This window comes from Vulpes lagopus, chromosome 20, assembly GCF_018345385.1.
Source record: "Vulpes lagopus strain Blue_001 chromosome 20, ASM1834538v1, whole genome shotgun sequence".
NCBI classification, from domain to species: Eukaryota; Metazoa; Chordata; class Mammalia; order Carnivora; family Canidae; genus Vulpes; species Vulpes lagopus.
In genome coordinates this window covers 16,298,451-16,321,918 of record NC_054843.1, presented here as the reverse complement: position 1 = coordinate 16,321,918, position 23,468 = coordinate 16,298,451, and the positions used below count along the sequence as shown (strand labels likewise).

Sequence of the window (23,468 nt, the reverse complement as noted above, 5' to 3'; positions counted from 1 at the left end):
CATTAACAGTATATTAAGCTTTCCTTTTCTCCACATTCTTGCTAGCACTTACCTTTTAGTTTTGATAGTCATCCTAACGGTGTCACAGGTGCATGCAGATGTCCAGCTCATCAAATTGTATACATTGAGAAGGTGCAAAGTTCTATTTTTTAAGATATATTTATTTATTTAAGAGTGTGTGTGTCTGTGTCTGTGTGTGTATAAGTGGAGGGAGGGACAGAGGAAGAGAATCTCAAGCAGACTCTCTTGTTGAGTGGGAAGCTCATCATGGGGCTCGATCCCAAGACCCAGAGATCAAGACCTGAGCCAAAATCAAGAGTTGAACACTCAACTGACTGAACCATCCAGGTGGTACAGGGCTTTGCTTATTGTACCTCAATAAAGCTGCTTGAAAAGTATTTATAAGAAATAAAGCCTGAAGTTCCAACCTCAGAGAAGTGAGGTTAGAACCAAAAGGAAAGCCCCTCTAAATTTTTCCTTCATTTTCTTGAGATCTTTAGCCCTGGTAGTTATCAAAATACCACAACAGGGATCCCTGGGTGGCGCAGCGGTTTGGCGCCTGCCTTTGGCCCAGGGCGCGATCCTGGAGACCCGGGATCGAATCCCACGTCGGGCTCCGGTGCATGGAGCCTGCTTCTCCCTCTGCCTGTGTCTCTGTCTCTCTCTCTCTCTCTCTCTCTCTCTCTCTGTGACTATCATAAAAAAAAAAAAAAAATACCACAACAAACTACTGCTCACATCAGTAACTACAATCAGGGAGAACAAAAGAAAAAAAAATATATTAGTTCACTACAAGTCACACACAGGATCCCTATGAACTACACATATTGCCATAAATGATAACAAAACAACTGTTCACATAAAATCCAGTGGTATGCAAGATGTAAAAGTCATCTGATATTGTCAGAATTGAAAATAGGAAACAATTTAGTGAATTTTAGGGTTGAAAGTAATTTAAGTATTAAGTTATCCAATCCCACTTCTTTAATTTATATATAAGAAAACAGGCCCTGAACATGTTGGTGGTTTCCAGTCATGGAGACATAAGTAGAGCCAGAAATGAGATGAGAGGTCATCAATAAACCTTCCTGCATCTGCCCACCCTGTCCTTATTCACCTTTGTAAAATAAAAGAAGATCCCACCAATCCATCAAAGGCCTTTTCTTCCTCCTGTGCACTGAAACTGACCTCTCTCTAGATCTTAGATGCTTCAATTGTTGTTTTCCCTCCTTCATCTTTTACCTAGATCCTTCTCCTTTTGTTTTTATTTATTTATTTATTTATTTATTTATTTTTGCTTTTGTTTTTAAATACAAGTCTTCAGTATCTAAAACAAAAGGTCAAATAATCTCTCCCTCCAGCAAGCACACTCCTCCAGGCAGTGCGCTATCTTCCTGACATCTTCATAACCAAATGTCTTGAAAACAATTGTGTATTTTGCTATTCTTGATATTTTTTTTTCACCTTCTACCTATTTTTTTGGTCTAGTACAAAATGTGTCCTCCCTCAATTTCTTCATCGGTCCTAAGTCCAGTGGAGAGTTTTCAGGTGCCACCTCTCTTGACATTCCAGCAAAGTCCAACATTATTTTTTTTAAATTCTTTTTAATTTTTATTTATTTATGATAGTCACAGAGAGAGAAAGAGAGGCAGAGACACAGGCAGAGGGAGAAGCAGGCTCCATGCACCGGGAGCCTGACGTGGGATTCAATCCCGGGTCTCCAGGATCGCGCCCCGGGCCAAAGGCAGGCGCCAAACCGCTGCACCACCCAGGGATCCCAAGTCCAACATTATTATATGATTAGCTGCACCTTTGTAAAAACCTCCACCTCTCAACCTCCACCTTTTCCTGGATTTATCTTTGTTTTTGTTTTGTTTGTTTGGTTGTTGTTACTTGTCTTACTGGTTGTTCATTTTCTATCCCATTCTCCTCCTATTCTGGATTACTCATGGTTAGAATTCTTCAAGGTTTGGACCCTGGCTCTTTTCTTCTTATTCTAAACTCTGTCCCTGGAAATCTGGTCTATACACATGGCTTTAACTACAAAGCACATGCTAACTAGTATTCCCAAGTTCACATCCACCTCTCAGACCCCTCCTCTGAACACCAGACATGTCACTGCAACTGCCTAATTGAAATCTCCTCTTTGATCATTAAAAGACATCTTGTGTTTAAATCATTAATCAATTCTGGGATGCCTGGGTGGCTCAGCATTTGAGCACCTGCCTTCAGCCCAGGGTGTGATCCTGGAGTCCAGGGATGGAGTCCCACGTCGGGCTCCCTGCATGAATCCTGTTTCTCTCTCTGCCTATGTCTCTCTGCCTCTCTCTCTCTCTCTCCCCCTTTGTGTGTCTCATGAATAAAGTCTTTAAAAAAAAAAGCTTGTAAAATATTAATCAATTCTTATTAGTACAATCTGACTCTTACTAAACTCAGAGGACTTTGGGCTAAGTACCCGCTCACTCTGTGCCTCACTCAGATTAGCATTTTTCCACTATGTGCCCTCCAGGCAAAGGGACTTTGTTTTCTTGAAAATCCCTTTTCTTTGTTTTCTGTTTTCTCTTTTCCCAGGTAGATTTCTATTTGTCTTTCTAATCTCAGTACCAATGTCACTTCTTTAGTAAAGCTTTGTTTGATCTGAGTTGGTATTGAAAGGACAAACATTACATTGGTGGATTTTCTTGGTAATTATTTTTTAAAGTATTATTTTCCTGATACACAACAGCTTTTTTCTCAGTATAACAAAAATTGATATTTGTGTGTACTGAATAGTAAATAGACAAATTTTTTTTTCTTATTTCCGCTTGAAGAGTTACATTTTGCAAAAATGTTTGTAAGTTACAGTCTTATTTTAATTTTTTTCAGTATAAAAAGTTGCCTTGATGACATAGTATGATGTAATGCTAATTACTTATCGAATAGTTAAATGTCGGTATTGAAACCTAATCTTTAGCTGCCATCTTATAGATGTGAATGAATGTTCACCAAACATGCATTTTACATTGTGTTGCATTGTACACTGCAACTAATAAGCCAAGGAGCAGACATATATTGGGTGCATGTGCTATTTCTAAACAACACAATCTGAAAAAGATAAATTATCAATATAGTTTAATATTTGCTTATTTTACTAGACTCTTGCATTGTATACATGAAGGGAAGTCAAAGGCACTATAAATTTAATTTGAGTAAAGTTAAGACAATATTTTATGATAAAAGGCCTTTAACTTAAGTTGGCCAAAGCAATATTAAATATTTGCTATAAGGAGAATTATAAGAGTTTTATTATCCTGATACTAAAAGTTACTTTATAAAGACTTGTTTCTATTAACTTGAAAAAAAAAACTTTTTTTAAAGGTTTTATTTATTTATTCATGAGAGACACAGAGAAAGAGGCAGACACACAGGCAAAGAGAGAAGCAGGCTCCTCGCAGGGAGCCCAATGTAGGACTCGATCCCCGAACTGGAATCACGCCCTGAGCTGAAGGCAGACACTCAAACCACTGAGCCACCCAGGCATCCCGGAAAAAAACAAAACAAAACAAACAAACAAACAAAAACAACTTTCATTCCAAGTCATGAATATGAATTATTGAGTAACTGTTCTTGATAGCACTTACCGTAGCTGTAATTAAATACTTATTTGTGTCATTGTTTGATCAATGTTTCCATTAGCCTGTAAATGCCATGATGGTAGAGACTACTTTTTATTACTTTTTACTCACCATCTTTCCCTAAAGCTAAAGACAGTGTCTGATATTTGAGAAATATTTATTAAATAAATTAAAATGCAAGTTTTTCATCAGAAGTGAATTTTGGTATATATATTGGCATCAAACTTGGCCTTGATACTCAGGTTCTGAGAAAAGAGCCATTAGTGATGATTCAGATTTTCATGAGCATTAGACCAACAAATCATTAATTATTTTTACAGCTGATAGAAGTGCTTGGCTCATAGCATCTGTTCAATACATTGCAGAATGATTAACAGGAGAAGGTAGTAATCACAGAGGAGATAGAATATTTAATTTCTTTTGTCCTATAAAATATGTTTCTACTTTAGAGATTAAATAAGGAAACATGTCTATCTCAAGTGAAAAAGAAAAAAAAAAACAAGTGTTGGTGAGGATGGAGAGAAATCAAAACCTTTGTGTGTTGCTAGTGATAATACAAAATGGTACTGGTAATGAGGTAAACAGTATGATGATCCCTCAACAAATTAAACATAAAATTGCCATATGATCCAGCAATTCTTCTTCTATATAAATAGGCAAAGTAATTCAAAGCAGGATTAGGACAGATATTTTCACATTAATGTTCATAGCACTTTGGAAAAAGGTAGAAACATTTCAAATGCCCATAGACAGATGAATAAATAAATGAAATGTATGCAATACATTCATTCAGAAGAATATTACTCAGTTTTAAAATGGAATGAAATTCTGAGACCTGCTACAACATAGATGGCTCTTTAAAGACATTATGCTAAGAGACAATAGGTGGTAAGAGTGAGGAGAAAAAGGAATTCTTTTGCACTGTTGATGTGAATGAAACTGGTGTAGCCACTCTGGAAAACTGTATGGAGTATCCTCAAAAAGTTAAAAATAGGGCAGCCCCTGTGGCTCAGCAGTTTAGCACTGCCTTCAGCCCAGAGTGTGATCCTGGAGACCCAGGATCATGTCCCATGTCGGTCGGGTTCCCTGCATGGAGCCTGCTGCTTCTCCCTCTGCCTGTGTCTCTCTGCCACTGCCTGCCCCCCATCTCTCATGAATAAATAAATAAAATCTAAAAAAAAAAAAAAAAGTCAAAAATAGAACTACCCTACCATCCAGCAATTGCACTATTAGGTATTTATCCAAAGGATAAAAAGTGCTGATTCAAGGGGACACATGTACCCCAATGTTGCAGCATTATTAACATTTGCCAAAATTTGGAAAGAGCCTAAATGTCCATTGACTGATGAATAAAGTGGTATACACCTATATATGCAATGGGATGACAGCTTGCCATTTGCAATGATTTGCCTGTGTGTATCTAATCTCTTGACCTTGCTGGACCCCTCCCTTCTAAGTCACTTTTCTCGCCAGGCCCCAACTCTTGCCAGGTCCTATTTCTCATTTTGGATACCTAATAGCTTGTTGGTTAAATTATTCAGAAAGGTTAAAAAAAAAAAAAAATATGGGATCCCTGGGTGGCGCAGCGGGTTTAGCGCCTGCCTTTGGCCCAGGGCGCGATCCTGGAGACCCGGGATCGAATCCCACATCGGGCTCCCGGTGCATGGAGCCTGCTTCTCCCTCTGCCTGTGTCTCTGCCTCTCTCTCTCTCACTGTGTGCCTATCATAAATAAATAAAAATTTAAAAAAAAATTATTCAGAAAGGAAAGAAGTAAAGAAAGAAGAGAGTGAATGAGGAAAAGAAGAAGAAACAGAAAGGATCAGAAAGGAAGTAAGGGAAGTAGGAGACAAAAAAAATAAAGATGTCAATAGGTTTTAGGATAATACAGCAGAATTTGAATGCAGGAGCCTCTAACTCAAAATTGGGAGCAATTTCTTCTGCATAGTACCCTTTTGCAGATTACATCTGAGTGTCTATATAGAGTTTTTTTATACGGTTCCAACACAGATGTATGATTGTTATTTATGATAAATGATTCTCTCTGGAAATTTCTCACCAAACCATGTCAAAGTGTGTGTGTGTGTGTGTTTTTGTGTGTGCGCACTGCATATGTAGTTTACCAATATAAAACAAATTACCAATCTAAGTATAAAATGCCATTATAATGCAAATGATCCTAAAGATGTGTGTTGACTAAGTAATATTTTCTAACCAAAATCCATTTTCTCAAAGGGGTGAATTTGAAGATGAAAGATGATAATACAATGAAAAGAGAAATCAGTAGAAATTACTAAACCTGGTTGCTCTATCCTTGCTTGCATACCAGCTATGTGACTTTTAGCAAGCCACAAACTGTAGGTGTGAGTTTTTGTTCACTCTTTAAAAAAAAAAAAAACAGAAATGATCTTTGTCTCTCATATACTTGAAAATGTTATGCAATCCCTTATCTTTGTTTGACACCATTTAAAGGGGATATTTCCAAGAATGTACACAACACAAGTATGTGACACCTCTGATATGGAATTCAGTAGCAAGAATATGTGAACTTGCGCAACAAAGGAAAGAGTTGACAGGAAAAATGTGTAACTTCACTTAAAAACAATGAAAATGAATATAATTACTTCATATGAGATTTTAATGTGATTCAGTAGCATTCTTACGCTTATAATTAAAAATAGGCACCCAGGATGAGGAATTTAAAAAATTAAAATTATGTTTTTACAAAATTGGCAATGTTAATAAAAGATTTTTTTAATAAAAGATTTTTGAAATATATTTTGTAGGCCTCACAAAGTTTTAAATTGTTAAAAACTATTTTTTAAAACCAGGCTGGGAACACCATTTTATATTAAATTTTTAAAAAACTAATTAATTAAATGTTTGAGTTACACTTTTATGTGGATAAAAACTCAACAAAATATACCCTCCTATATAACTCAGTGAGGTTTATGGTTCCTCTTTCTTACCTGTTGTTTATTCCTATAAGTAAATGTTTAATTAGGGGAAGGCACCTAAGTGGCTCAATGATTGACTGTCTGCCTTTGGCACAGGTCATAATCCTGGGGTCCTGGGATTCAGTCCCACATCAGGCTCCCCACAGGGAGCCTGCTTCTCCCTCTGCCTGTGTTTCTGCCTCTTTCTGTGTGTCTCTCATGAATAAATAAAATCATCAAAAATTTTTAAAATGTTTACAATTGTCTATTTTGGAAAATGGTGTAATAAAAGTCCCTATTTTTTTGTTTCCTGTCTTGAGAACTTCAATCTGGTAGGTGTTACTAATGAAATTTCTCATTTTAGCATATATAAATTTTACAAATGTGTAGTTATTTTATTTGACACATTAAAAAATAGTAAGAGGATATCATAATGGTACATACATAATGGCTACTTGTACTTGTTTTCACCTTAGGCTTCCCTGAAGACTGGCATGTGGTTCATCGAGTGGTCTGAACTACATGTGGATAGCCATGCTTTTCTTCATCCATGCATGCCAATTCCTCTATCTGATCACATCAAGTAGGCAACCAACTCCATGTAGACATTTATTTTACATTTTATTTTCACTTACTGCATTATATGCATTTCTATAAACTTCCATAATATTTTTGGACTAGGCCAGTGAGTACATGTTAATTAACAAACTACTTAATAAAATAATATTTTCCCATCCTGTGCTCTTTGGAGTGGATTTTGTTGTACAGTATCTATGTCCTGAATGACAGCACTGCTGATTTATGGGTTGATTGCAGGTGGTCAGAGATTTTTTTCCTTATGTCATCAATAACTACTTTAGATGTATCTTCTGGGCCCTGGGGAAATATGTGACAGTAATAATAGTTTACTAGCTCTTGAAAAATCTATATTAGTTACAACCAAAAAGCATCCCCACCAGCTGGAAATATCAGAACACACATTATTTTGAGCTTATATAATTGAGCTAGGTGGATGAATCTTGCTATAGAGGTAGCAAGGTGATAGAAGACACCCTTGTCTTTCATTATTAACAAAATGCCTTCACAGATCTATCAGAATAAAACCAATGGTTTAAATCATTAGGATGTATGGGCTCTCTCATACTCCCTCATACTGTCTCATACAGGAGCAAATACTCCTGTACAGGTGGTGTTCCCTTTCTCTTCTCTACCTTCTGTATTTCTCTCCCTCTCCCCTAACCACCTTCCTTGTATGCAGAAACAGTTAGTGGGTGTTGTTCCATGACAGTTGTCACAGTGAATGGTTACCCAGAAGAGAAGTAAAATAATCCTTAAAGTCAATGGCACCTTTCCATCCTTTTGCAGGCTTTCAGGCACATGCATACGTAGTATCTGTCACACATGGGAACCCAGTAACTCTGCTCTTTTGAAAGAGATGTAAATGGGAAGTGGAGTAAATGGGCTATGTAGTCCTGGCCTTTACCACTGTTTTGTTGTTGCTGTTGCTATTGTCATTGTTTTGTTGTTATTGTTGTTTTGAAACTAAAGACTATAGAGAAGGAAATATATTTGTGTAAAGAAGCAGAAAACATCAAAAAATTCATTTTGGCCTTTACCTAGCTACACTTCTACATGTATTCTCAACACTCCAAGCTCAAGTAAATCAGACAGATGTGATCCACCTCTTGAACATGCTGACCTATTTTCTACTGCATCTAAGATTACCTACATCTTGATTAGCTATGTTATATAATTGGTATTGTTGGTGCTTTTTTTATGTCATACTACACATCTTAGAATACACATTACATACCTTTTCAACTCATCAAAATGTCTTTTAACAGAAATGTTAAAAAGAGGTTACTAAAAATGCTCTATAGCGTGCAGCAAAGTAACTGCATATTTTGAGATAACTTAATGAAAAGTACAACAGTGAAAGGTCTATAACAAAATTTTATTACCTTCTAAGTCCTTCTTAATATGCTATAGACACATCTTGATACTTGGTAACTAATCTTCAGGATCCTCATTGGGCTCCCTTGCATTTCCATTAAGAACAAGAAAACTATAATTTAATAATCCCCAATTTTCTCCTTCCTCTTTTTTGAATCCCTAAGTGACCAAGAAAAGAGTATTTTTTAGATGGCTTCCTCTTTGGAGTAAAAGAGGTAAATTTGGACGATGTTTTTGAAATGTGAACATTGATTTCACAATACAAGTGTCACATGCAAGGAGCAGAGTATGAATATTTATTTGTCCTCATCTGCTCAGCCAGCAGTGCTGACAACCCTCTCTTCTGAAGTTACCAGAGCCAACACCTAGGTGGATTCCTAGAGGGATAGAGTTGGCAATGACATTGTTCAGACACACTGACATGTAAAATGAGTGTGACAACAACTTAAGCATTTCAGCCCATGGTGGAATTACCATCAAGGTGGCCTAGAAATAGAAATTTCCCAATTATGTTCTATTAAGCACTTTATGTTCTCTTTTCTACTTAGCTTGTGAAACTCAAAAATGCTTGATCTGCTTAATATTTTAGATTATACTGATGATAGAATGATAAATAGGCCTAATTTTGCCAACATAGCATATGGTGACTGTTGAGATTGTTTCATGTGTGTGTTCTTAATTTTCTTAATGAGCCCCTGTGCCTCATGGGAGTAAATTGACTATTATTTATATTGTTTTCGGATGCCCAGAGGCTTAAATGTGATTCATCTGGGGAAGAAGAGCTTACTTTTTTTTTTTCTTCAAACAGAGCATAAAAAGAGGTGAGATAAAATGTAGGTCATTGAATTGAAAATAAGATTGATATTAGTAACTTGACATCTCACTAAAAAAGCAGGGAGACATGAACTCCAAAGAATGGCATTGTGTCAATGTCTTAGTCATTTTATGCTGCTATAACAGTGCCACAGCCTGGAAAGTTTATAAACAACAGAAATTTATTTCTTAAAGTTCTGGAGGCTGGGAAATCCAAGGTCAAGGAGCCAGTATGTTTGTACTGTGGTGAGGACTCTTCCTGGTTCATAGCTGGTGCTTTATTGCTGTGTTCTCACATGGAGGAAGGGGCTAAGGCTCTGAATCCTCTTAAAAGGCTCTAATCTGTTCATGACAGCAGAGCCTCTCGAAGACCACATCTTCTAATACCATCACACTAGGCATTAGGATTTTAACACATGAATTTTAGGAGGACATATTCAGCCCATAGCAATCAATATGGCGATATTTAAGAAACTCTACCTTCCAAACCATTAGGAAAATGTTTCCCTGACAAAACAGTGCACAGAAAGGGAATACATCTCAAAAAGGAAAATAAAAAATTTCTATGTAGGTGTGACTCCTAAACCTATAGATCTACCTAAAAGAAATATGGTCACTGACCAGATCAATGGGGACAATTTTCTTTGACATTTCCTAATAATATATGAGATCCCTAGAAGAGATGAGTATACTCGGACTTGCTGAGAGATGGCAGTGGAACTGTATACCAAGAAGATAAAGAAGGCTGAACATGTGAACAGACATGGAACAGGTCATTTAAGTAGTTCCCGCTGGAAACCAATAAGTCATGGCCATGGTGGTTGGCCTTAAATTCTTTTCCTTGTAAGTGACTTTAGGAAATCCTTTCTTTGGGACATCTAAAGACTGTGAGACTTGTGATATTGCAATTTGCTTAAGAAATGTGCTGGGCATATGATTCATAGATTATTATTTGGGTGTGTCAAAGTAATATATTTTCTTTATTTATATATTTGAATTTAATTTCTGACTTGCAGCCTCTGTTTCCCTAGTATGACTTCCTTAAACTAGCTCATTATAATTCTTCCATTTGTCCTTTTCTGTGAATTCCTAGATCAAATCAGAATTGTTTGTCAGTAGCAGGCTGGCTCACAACTCCATATTGATCTGTCCTTCCCCTCTCCCAGTTCTTCCCTAACCCTCACAGTTTACAAGTCTCCAGGTTGCCAAAAAAAGGGCAAGTTCTTCTAGGTGGATTGTTCATCACTGGGGGTAGGAAGGGAGAGGCCTGCTTCTTGTTCTCTTTTACTTTTTGGCAGGAACAACACTGGAACTCACTTGTTAGTACACATTTGGTTCCCTGGCAACTCCTTGGCAATGCCTCTGAGGTTCCAGGCTTTTTGTAGGAGTTTTAATTGCATCATGAACAACCCTATATTCATACTGACTTAAAACAACACAAACATTTATTTTTCTCATGAATGTGTAGAGTCAACCAGAACAGCCCAGCTACAGGAGATACGGTAAGTTCAAGTCTGCTCCAATTGGTGCCAGTGCCTAGCAGCTCAATGGGATCTACTCTTCTCATAGTGGATGGCAGAAATCCAGGAGGGGAATAAAAAACACATGGCAGCCCTTAGGGTCTTCTCACTGGCTCACTATCTCTTCCTTTCCTATTCATTCACCAAAGCAGCCGTATGGTCAAGCACAGCTGAAATGGTGTGATAAAGTACGTTCCACATCCACTGAAGTGTGGCAAAAAAAAAAAAAAAAAGTAGAAAAACCCTACAATATAAAAGTCAGATTCAATCATCTTTTCTCTGTCCACCTCACTTTTAAATTCAAACTCAAAAAAAATAAATAAATTCAAACTCAATTTAGAAGTAAAATGGGTAGCAGATCAAAATATTATATTTTCTTATAGATAAGACTTATTGGAGGAGTCAACATGACTCTAGGCAAAATTGGACTTCCAACTATGCAACTCCAATGATATTATTCACCTACCCAAAAATTCAGAGCCAGCAATCGTGATCTTGAAATGAGGAAGAAGATATGAGACAGACATGGCTAAAACAGAAGGAACCCAGAATGAGATTCACACTCAGAGACAAGCTCTAATTCTCAGTCTCACCCAGACATGGTCTGTATACCATTTCTTTTTGAGAAAGAAGAGAGGTAGGAAAAGTCTATATTTATTCATCCCACATTCCTAGGAAGTATTGGAAGTTTCCAACTCACTTTAGAATTATAAGTGGGGGATACATATTTTGCTCTAATGTATCTCTCTTCTGATTCTGAGATCATGGCTCCCATTCTGCTTCCTTGGATGCAAGTCTTTTCAACCTGCCTTGGAGATCCTCTCACTGTTGCCTCAGCTTGTTTTGCAATCTTCTTGGATCCTTCTCGTCTCTCAATTCACAACATAAATGAAGAATCTCCACCCAACGATGAACCATGTGGGAGGGGAAGAAAGAACTGTACACTAATCATAGAATTTCTGGTTTCTACACATCTCTCAGTTTCTTGAGTCAAACAGTCCTAAATGGGTCTGAGCAACAGTGAAGCACAAATTCACTCTTTATCTCATATCCCCCAGACAACAGGATGGGCTCAAATATTTGCTTCACTCTTCTCTATAGGGTTTATTCCAGGCTTAGGAAAATAAAATATGTTTCCCACCTCCTTTATTTCTCAATTCTCTTGTCCTCTGGGATAGAATACACCATTGTGTCAGTTTGTACCACCATGCAAATCTGCATAAGCTCTTCCCCAGATTGGTGTGTTTTCAATTTAGGATTTAATATCGGGCAGCTTTGCTTTTAGGGCAATATTCATAGTTTCCCTACACAGTGAAAGAGTAGAATATAATAAAGGGAAATAGGTAGTAATTAATTCTCCATCAGTACAATACTTAGAATTCTGGCACCAGGAAGCCATACATATTACAGTCATTCATTTATTTATTTTTTTCATTTTGTAAATATTCCTTGAATTTCTTCTATGTTTCCAGCACTCTGGTAAAGACTGAATATTCCATAACAATCAAGAGAGGGATGTACCTCATCCTCACTTACTTATAATTTACTGGGGTATTGATTTTTCTCTTCTTTTCAATTAAATATATTTTCCCAATGATTGTAAGAATTATATTTTTAAGATTTTTTAAAAAATTTTAACTAAATGTTTTTAAATGGGGAGTAGCAGGCTTTTCCTAACTTTGTGATATTTCAAACCAAGAAGTGTATGTCAAATTCCTGTTAAGATGATATAGAATTTGTATCTTAAATTTTTATCTGGTGTATTTAAATGGCTGCAATCATTAAAACATCAATAAAAAAAGACAAAAAAATCTCACAAAACAAAATGACAAAAAACAACAAAACAAAACAATATACATGAGTCCACTCTACTTAGACAAGTGAATGTGCAATATGTAGAAAATAAATCCATGTGGTATATTAATATGTTAATGCCTGCTGTTTTTGGTAAATTTATAAATAACCCTATATAGTTTTGAAATGTTGCTTTATCTCAGAATTTTCTGAGGATTCCACTTTATCTTGTCTTCCACAGCTGTATCACATCCTAAGCAACTCTCATATCCAGACTTTTTCTTACTTATTAGACTGTACTTTTCACTAAAGGAAAACAATGGGGTTACTTTAGGATATAGCCTCAGTAATTCTGGTATGTGAGTAATGCTATGTGAAGTCTAACTTTTAAAATATCTTCACTAATTTTCCTCTTCAGTTAAAAAAAAAATCTGGCCTTTTAAGAGCACCTTAAATGAAACTTCCAACAGAAATGTATGACCATGCTACATATTTACTAAATTTTGAATCATTTTCAATATCCACTATTGGATATCAGACTTTTCCTTATTAAACTCCTTCCTCCCCACCAACTAATAGACATTGACACCCTGCCTAGAACTTGATAACCTCCCAATTTGGGAGCTGGACTTTGTTTCCTGCTTCCTCAGCAGCTGGCTGAAACCCAGATACAGTATTGAATCCCTCTAGCTCTAAAATATTTATCAACAAGACAACACAGGCAGTAAGTATATTGCTTGTCAATCTTCCTTGGAATTAATCATATAAATTAAAAACCAAAAACTTTACATTTCTTTCCATGACTTAAAGTAGGCTTAGAAGAAGGTAGTATGGCATATGTTTGGCAATAGGAGCAACTATAGGATAACAATTATATTGTAGGATTGAGTCTTCTCTTCAAAACTAAGTCATTAATAGTATATTTTGTTCTGTTTATAGGTGACGAACATAAAGCTCAAAGAGATCTTAAAAGTTTTCTGAGGCTATAAAGCTAGCTAGCAATGAGCAAATCAATTATTCAAATCCATGTGTCCATTTTTTTTCTCTTTGACCGTATAGCACTTTACATACTGAAATCTTTACATCAGCCAAAGGTAGCAAAGTTGGTAATTTTAAATAAAAACAGAAAAACATGTATATTTTGTTATAGAGAGTAAACCCAATAGCAGAGCTACAAAATCTGCCAGCATCTCTTTTGAGCTCTCTGCAAAACATACATTAGAAGTTCTCATCCATAAAATTTTATTCCCTTGCAAAAAAACTTTGCACTTATTACTATAAACCTGTATGACGAAAGTTAATTGTTCACACTTTCACCATCTATCCCAGGTTTTTTTAGAAGATATTTCTGAATATCATTGAAAAAGCAATCAAATGATAGTTCTAATTCCAAAATTGCAAGATATCATGTATCAGACTACTCAACTTTAAAACTATACACAAATATAAGAAAAAAAAAACAGATATTTGAAGACCGTGGAGACAAAACAAGAATGAGCAAAAGCTACATGAGATTTGGCCCTTGAAAAAGAGAATGGCAATGGTGAGACTGTCATTTATACATTCTTTTCCCCTAAGGGACACCAAAGTCCTCCCTGCACCAAACACTGTTATTTTGGATTGAGGTATCAGGATATAGGTCTGGGGCTAGAATGACTTGAAAATGAGGGAAAAGCCCCAGAAAGGAAGTTAGTCACAGTAGAGAGGAGCCTGAATATCTAAGTAAAATCTGCATGTAAACTCTTCTCGACTTCTTGGCTGACCCTGGACTGAATATGTACAGAAGAATCGAGTAATAATCAAACAAATCCATTATAACCCAAACTAGAAAGTGAAAATGAAGTACAAAGATTTATTCTGTTGCCCATCAAAGAGACATAAAATTTCAAATAAGAAGATCTCAGATAAATCTCAGACTTTTCATTAAAAAACAAGAAAGGTCATATGGTAGAAAAATACTGTGTGCTAAAATTAAAAGATTTGCAGTGAACTTGAAAAAGATATAGTCTATCAAAATATAAAACCAAGCTTCCAGAATAGAAGTGACAAGTCTCTTACCAATGATTCAGTAATTGAAAAAGCAAACTATACCAAAAATTAACACTCTTCAGAGGAAAATAACAGAATCTAGAGTCTCTAAAAATATTAAGGGCAGTATTACTTATGCAATAAAAAAAATCTGGACATGCCAAGAATGAGAAAAAAAGTGACACATAGTCCAGACACAAATCAATCAGTATAAAGGGACCCTGAGATAACACACATGTTAGAATTAGATGACAAGCAATTTAAACCAACTATTATATAAATGTCAAGATATAAAGGAAGTATTGGTCATAATTATTTAATGAAGAGGGAATCTCAAGGGATAATAAAAAACCTCAAAGAACTTCAAAGGAAAAGACAATCAATATACACAACAAAATAAATAAATAAATAAATATACTGGATGATCAATTGATAGAGCTTCCAATGTCTAAAGTTAGAACAATTTAGGCAACAAAATAACTAAAGTAGTAATAGATTACAATCTAAAGTATGAAATACATATCCATAGGTCCAAGCTGATATGAATAAATGATTGAATAAAAACATGGGAGAGGGATCCCTGGGTGGCGCAGCGGTTTGGCGCCTGCCTTTGGCCCAGGGCGCGATCCTGGAGACCCGGGATCGAATCCCACATCAGGCTCCCGGTGCATGGAGCCTGCTTCTCCCTCTGCCTGTGTCTCTGCCTCTCTCTCTCTCTCTCTCTCTGTGACTATCATAAATAAATAAAAATAAATTAAAAAAAAAAAAAACATGGAAGAAAAGTAAGAAATCTCTTATGAAGAAGTATTCCAAATAGTTTATGTAGACACTCCACTCTGAATCAAAAGCATAACTCACAGAGAGTTATGCTGCGCACACAGAGATTTCCCTCAAATGGTCAGTATGGAATTGGAGGCAAAGTATAACTTATAGTGAAGTCTGGCAAATGCTACTTTGGGCGGGTACTAGGTGATTGAGGTCAATATCAGTATTCATAAATCATTTTTACCATATAGTTTTTTTTGATAGGATAAAAATAACAGCTCATTTCTGAAATTTTTCTTTCCAAAATCCATAGCTTCAATGTATTCGTGAGAAAAATATTACATAAATTCTAGTAATGGGGCATGCTCCAGTAAAACTAATCAGTATTCCTCAAAACTGTCAAAGCCAACAAAAACAAGATAAAATCTGAGAAACTGTTACAGTCCAGAGAAGCCTAAGGACACATGATAGTTACACATATTACAGTAAACTGGGTGACATCCTGGAAAAGAAAAAAAATATTGGGTGAAAACTAAGGAAATCAGAATAAAGTATTGATTTTAGTTAATAATAACATATTAATACTGGTTCATTATTTGTTACATATGTACCATAGTAATCTAACATGTAAATAGGATAAACTGTGAAAAGTTGTATAGGAACTCCTTGTACTATATTTTCAATTTGCATTTATAAGTCTAAAGCTGCTTAAAAAAGTATGGTTCATTAAAAATATATTGTATAAAGTTTACAGAGGAAAGGGTCAATGAATTTAAAGAACTTCAAGAGAAATTAATCTTAAAAATCAAGAAAATAATTTTTTAAATATAGCTTTGATGACTTATCAGACAATATCAACATGTCTGGTGTACATGTAATTAGATTTCCCAAAAGAAAAAAAAAGAATAAAGAAAAATTTTAACGAGGTAACAGCCAAAAGTACTTTGGGTTTGCAGAAAAGCACTAACCTGCCGACATGAGAAGCTTAGCAAACTCCAAAACAAGAACAATAAAAACTATATGTAGATGAACCAAATTAAGCCACATACCTCTAAATAATTAATAAGATAAAACAAGAAATCACAATTGAATTATAAAAAGATCTGAATTTAATTCTTTTTTTTAAGATTGAGTATAGTTGACACACAATATCACATTTGCTTCACGTGTACAACACAGGGATTCAACTTCTCTGTACAATATGCTGTACTCACCACAAGTGTCTGAATTCAATTCTGATCACAACACAACTTATCAAAATGTATGGGATGCTGCTGAGATGGAGCTAAGGGGGAAATACCTAGCTATAAATATTTTAAGACAATAAGAAAGTTTAAAATCAGTGATAGAGGTGCCTTTGTGGCTCAGTTGGTTAAGTTCCTTTCTACCTTCAGCTCAGGTCATGATCTCAGGGTCTTGAGAAGGAGGCCCACAGGGGGTTTCTCACTCAGCGGGGAGCCTGCTTCTCCCTCTCCTTTGCCTCTCCCCACACTTGTGTTCTCTCTTTCTCTCACTCTGCTCTCTCTCTCTCAAATAAATAAAATATTAAAAAAAATAAAATCAGGGATCCCTGGGTGGTGCAGCAGTTTAGCACCTGCCTTTGGCCCAGGGCGCGATCCTGGAGACCCGGGATCGAATCCCACGTCGGGCTCTTGGTGCATGGAGCCAGCTTCTCCCTCTGCCTATGTCTCTGCCTCTCTCTCTCTCTCCGTGTGTGTGTGTGACTATCATAAATAAATAAAAATAAAAAAAATAAAAAAAATAAAATCAGTGATAAAATTTTCCATCTTCTGCAGCTAGAAAAAGAGAAAATTTATACACAAATTAAGTAAAAGAAGGAAGTAATAAAGACAGCAGAATTAAAAATACATAGATTTATTTTCTAAATAAGTAGAAAATGGACAAATTAACAAACACAAAAGTTGTATTTTTTTAATATCAGTTAAACTACTAGCAGGACTGGTCAAGGAAAAAGCAACTTAGGAAATAAAAAATTGCAAATATCAGGAATTACAGCAAGGATCTCACTACAAATCTTACTAAGCATACACATGTCATAGTGGAATATATGAACAACTTAATTCCAACAAACTCAAAGAGTTCAATGATAAGGACAAATCTTTGAGAAATAAAATATATCAATACTGACATAAATGATGAGGTCCGGGTGTTATACGTAAGTGGTGAGTCACTAAATTGAACACCTGAAACTAATACTGTACTGTGTTTTATATAGCTGGAATTGAAATAAAAACTTGGGAAAAAAGAGGATTATAAAAAAAGAATTAAAAGCTCTGTATCTATTTCTATATTAACTCAACTGAATTTAACAAAACACTTCCTCCAAAGAAAAGTACAAGACAATATATTGTTGCAGCCTATAAATTCTTTAAATAATAAATACTACTACTAATAAGCAAAGTCCAAGACATTATCTGGTAGTCCTTATCAGAAAAAGAAAGAAGAAAAAGAGCAGAAGACAAAGGGGGGAAAACTTCAACTTCCATTAGTACCATTAGTTATAATAGTTTACAATAGTTGCATTTCTATTATTTTATTCAATAGTAAACTGATTTCCTGTGGAGGCTCTTGCAACTTGTGTCCCACCCTGATCACTCTCATGAAATTTTTTGAGAGTGCCCACACTTATCTTCTTTCTCATCACCTTATATTTGTACAGACTTGTTCTTCTTCAAGATTTAAAAAAGTCTCTAGAGGGCCTAGCTCATATCTAAGTTATTTTAGCTACAAATTTCTTATAAACAATAGTGTTGCCATGAAATTTGAAGTGGAGAGGATGCTTAGATAAAGCTTGGAGGAAAAGTTTGTCTTAGAAAAGCTTTGTAATTAACATTAAGAAAATGGTTGATCAGTAATGCTCTCCCATGCTTAAGTGAAAATTTGGGCCTTGACTCTCCCAAAGTATCACCTTCCCATGCCGTAGCAAGAAATAAAATCTAGTTTTAAAAAAAAGATTTTTTTTTTTAGCTTTGAGGCATTTTATTATAAAAAAAAAAAAAACTGGCACTCAGATACATGAACTAACAAGAACTTAAAATTCATCACCCATTTGCTTTATTTTTTAGCTTGACCTTCTAGTAAAACTTTAGCTTCATTGTTTTTGGCTGCTGTATAAGGAGATCCTCCCTTGTCCAGGTGACTTAAAAGCATAATCTGTCGATGAATATCTCAGATTTTTCCTTTATTGGCAGTAGGACTTACACTGAGCATTAATACTACTTCTCATTTTGTCATTTGGGGTTCAAACTCACTTCTATATAACCACCACTGAATGCAGTTTTTTTAAAAAGCCCTTGTTTTATGCAAGGCTCCATATGTTTGATGGCTTGCAAAAAATAACAGCCTGCAAATCCTGCAGCTGCAATGGTCAGTCCAGCTGCTACCACTGTGCTGGCCATGGCTCTGGCTCAGCTCCTCAGTTTCCAGAGAGTGTGGTTCATCCCAGCCCAAAGGCCACAGCCGCCAGTTCCCATGCCTCTAGCAGATGATCATGTGGCCGCCAGCAGCAGGCACCAAACCCAAAATGGAATTTTAAATAGTAGTACCATCAAATTAAATGCTTGTTTTGAACATTTACTTAAATGAACAGAATCTTTACTAGATTATAACAACAGTGTTAAAATACTTTCTTATATTAATCTGAATAGTAACACAATTTTTTTTAGATTGCTGTTGCCATATCATTGCCAACTGTCTACCAATATAAAGGCCATTCTGCAAAGTTATTATTTTTTAATGCATTCATTTATTTGAGAGACAAAGAGAGAGAGAGAAAGAGAGAGAAAGAGAGTATGAGCAGGAGGCACAGAGAAAGAGAGAGAGAAAATCAAGAAGATTCCACACTGAGCACCGAACCCAGCTCTGGGCTTGATCTCATGATCCTGAGATCATGCCCTGAGTGGAAACCAAGAGATGGATGCTTAACTGACTGAGCCACCCGGGAGCCCCAACAAAATTATTTTTGCCATCACTGTGGAAGGAGTATGTTCCTCATACTGAGGGAAACAGCTATACACACGCAACTTGTAACTTCTAGGCTTGGTTTTTGATATTTGAAAGGAAATTAGGAAGAGCCTTTATCTATCATACCTGAAGTTTCAATCCCAATTGTTTTTCAGTAGTCTGTTTGTCAAAGGAATCCATAACTTGCTCCCTGTTATCCTGGAATACTTGGGACACATGGCTTTACTCTGCATGTGGGAAGCTGACAGGAATGTGAGTTTAGGAGAAAACAAAGCAAAAGAATTTAATATTTATGATACATTCTTTTTGTAACAATTAGTTTTTCTTGGATCCACACAAAGACCCAATATTATCCCCTTTTTTCACCTTATTATTTATGTATATGATTTGTAATAAAATATCACCATTAAAAGCATGCTCCAAATATTTATTTTACAAAAGCCAGTTTTATGCGCTTCCTTTGAACTTAATGTAATCGCCTTATCGCAGTTAAATCATTATCTTCAGATTTAACAAAAACATGTTCCCAAGATTTCAGTAATTATAAAGAGGGGCGTTCATCTAATCATATTATAATTTTTCCTTTGGCACAATTTTTATACTTTAATATATTGCAATAAATAAAATGCTTCCTGTTATTTTCCATGAAACCATAGGAAAACACAGCCAAATTATCTCAGGATGAATTGAGAATCAATGAACTGCAAATGATCTTAATAGCCATTTATCCTGATTTTGTTCTTTTCTTATGCTATGGACTATAAGTAGACCTTCTAAATTATTGCTGAAGGACTGTCATATAGCTATAGTTTGAATTATTTCAATAATAGGTTTCACTATCAAATGTAGAGGAAAACTTTACATTTTATTATTTTAAAAGCTGTAAATTTAGAAGGATTATCTTATATTAAGCCAATTCCTACCTTCCTTTAATTTTTACTGATGGTTTGTATTAGTAGTTATGCAGTCATTTTCCCCCACTTTTTTATAAGTTTCAGAGGTAGAATATGGTGATTCATCAGTTCTATAGAATACCCAGTGCTCATTACATCAAGTGCCCTCCTTAATGCCCATCACCCAACTGTCCTTTCCTTCCCCCGTATTCCCTCCAGTAATGCTCAGTTTGTTTCTTAGAGTTCAATGTCACTTATGGTTTGCCTTCCTCTCAATTTTCATTTTATTTTATTTTTCCTTCTCTTCCCCTGTGTTCATCTGTTTTGTTTCTGATGAATGGATAAAGAGGATGCAGTACACACACACACACACACACACACACACACACACACACACACGTGTACACAATGGCCATCACTCAGCCATCAAAAATAATGAAATCTTGCCATTTGCAACAACATGGATAGAACTAGAGTGAATTATGCCAAAAAAAATAAGTCAGTCAGAGAGACAAATACCATATGATTTCACTCATATGTGGAATTTAAGAAACAAACAGTTATGCAGTCATTACTGTAAGCTTGACCTTCTTTCTGGATGAAAACTCTTCCAATATTAAGGACCATAATCCCCTTCCATAATTACCTTGTCTCCATCATTACTTTTACACATTTCTTGCAGCCTCCAGCCCTCACCACACATCCTTTTCCTTTTCCTTGGGATATATGTTCTTAGTGCCTCTAGCTAATATTTCTATATTTTTCTTGCCCTGATACTCTGTAGCCATGTACATCCTTTAAAGGAGCTTTCCCATGCCAGTGGTTTAGTGGCCCTACCGTTATTTAAGAGGATGACAACAAAGCAACTTCATTTCTCTATCTTTCTTAAAAGAAATGTAGAGTTCCCTGATTTAAAGCAAGAAAGAAGAAAATGAAATAATGAGACAGCATTTATTTTCTATTAAAATAGCAAATGAAGGGGATAAAGATTTAATTGAACTGTCCTGAACTTGGTCTTATAAACAAATATATATAAAATAGGCACATGGACTCTGTAAATTTATGCAATTCTTCTTTTTTATAGGATGTGTTTCAAAAATTCTATGGTACTGTTTCCTAAAAAAAAAAAAAAAAAAAAAAAAAAAAAAAACTATGGGTAATTCAAGTAGGTAAATTTGCATTACTGAAACATAAGTGCGGACAAATCACTATAATCAATTTTCAAATTGACCTTTATGATAACTTTCTACAGATCAATTGGATTAACTTAATTATGTTAGTGGAAAAACTGGCAAAGGATATGCATAGATGAAAATAAATAAATAAAATGCCAAAGTATTATCAAGTTAAATGAAGAAATGCAATTTGAACAATAAGCACTTTGTTTTGCACATCATTATAAAAAAATTATTTATTTTTGTTATTAGTGATATGTTGTAATATGTACAATAACCTCATTCACAAAACAATTTTAGAGGAATATCCTAAAGGCCTTAGAAATGTGCACATTCTTAGAAATAGTAATTCCTCTTCCTAGGAATTTATGTTAGAGGATAATTAAATGCACTAATAGGTATGTCTGTGTAAATATATTAGTTAGGTTATTTGGAACTGCAGAAAATATCATGTACATCCTGCATGGTCAAAATAAGGGGTGATCAAAATGTTTTATGCATTTATCTCATTCAACAGTTATATATTTTCATTATACTCCAATTTCCTGAGCAATGTTCTTGACATTTAATATTTTTATAATTAATTTTCAGAGAGAAAAGACCCACAGGATGCAAAAAGCATTATAGAATATGAGTTTTAAACATTGTGTAAACTGATAGAAGGCACATCATCATATTGATTTCAATATTTGCATTAATTTGGCTAAAAGAAGGCAGACATTTTTTGAGAAATTTGAGGGATAAAGGACAAATTGGAGCAAGGAATGTGGTATGGGTTGAGTTATGTCCCCCACAGTAATACCCAGTACCTTAAATGTGACAATATTTGGAGTAGTAGGTAAAGAGGTAATTTAATTTCAGAGATATAATTAGGGTGGGCCCTAATCCAATAAGACTAGTATCCCTAAAGAGAAGAGGCTAGGACACAGACACATGTGAAACAGAGAGAAGTTGGCCATCTGCAAGCTAAAGAGAGAGGCCTCAGAAGAAACTACTTCTGCCAACACCCAAATCTCAGACCTCCAGCCTCCAGAACAGAGAGAAAATAAATTTCTGTTTTTTAAGTCACCTGGTCTGTGGTACTGTGTTTTGGCAGCCCTAGTAAGCTAATAGGGAACATAATTACTAAATAAGAAGATAAGCAGGATTGGAATTTGCTGATTATGCAAATCATTATCTCTATATGACAACTGAACTGTGACAAAAAACTAGGAGGACCAAATCATTACAGGTCGATGCGTTTTATGTGTGCTGTCTGTCTAGTAACTGATCTTGCTCCCTCTGGCCCAGTTGTTCCTCTGCAATGGCTCACTCACCTTCTCCAAAAGTTCAAGGTTTCTATATGCAACAACAGATTCTGGACACCGGGGTTTTTGTTGCTTGTTTGTTTGTTTTTTAATTTTGATGTTTAGAAAAAAAAAAACACTTGAAAGCTATAAACTAGGTTTATGAGTTTTGAGTTTGAGACTTAAAGTTACCTTCAGAACAGGGAAGTGTATTGTTTGCAGATAATCACTTTAATGGGCTTTCAATTCACAGATAATCACTTTAATAGGCTTTCAGTTATGCAATATTTAAGCAAAGTTCCCATTCTGGGATGTTGACTGTCCAGACATCCTGGCTCCAAGAAACTAAATTGTGCTACTTGATAATATGCAAGACTCTTCATTCATTATGTCTGTAGATTAGAATCCCACTTAGAAATGTTTCTTTTATAAATATGGATTTAGACTGCACTTCCCCTAATTACATTTATTGTTTCTTGGCAAATGAGTCTGTGGTGGTGTTCTAGCATTTGCTCAAGATAGAGAAAGCAAGGATGTTGTGATATATTTGGATTCCACGCTAGCTGACCATAAAGATGACCTGTCTCAGATTGCTGAAGTCTACTATAGAACCCACAATTAAAGATCCCTTCATGGAGTTACTTTTATATGAAGTAACTCAGATATGGACAAATTCAGTGATATGTAGAATTCATTTATTCTGATGGAT

At 35.4% G+C, this 23,468-nt stretch overlaps 1 pseudogene; it reads right to left on the bottom strand.

The window, feature by feature from the left end:
• Positions 1 to 18,496: 18,496 nt before the first annotated feature.
• On the bottom strand, positions 18,497 to 18,840 carry LOC121479287 (annotated as a pseudogene).
• Between the last annotated feature and the right edge of the window lie 4,628 nt (positions 18,841 to 23,468).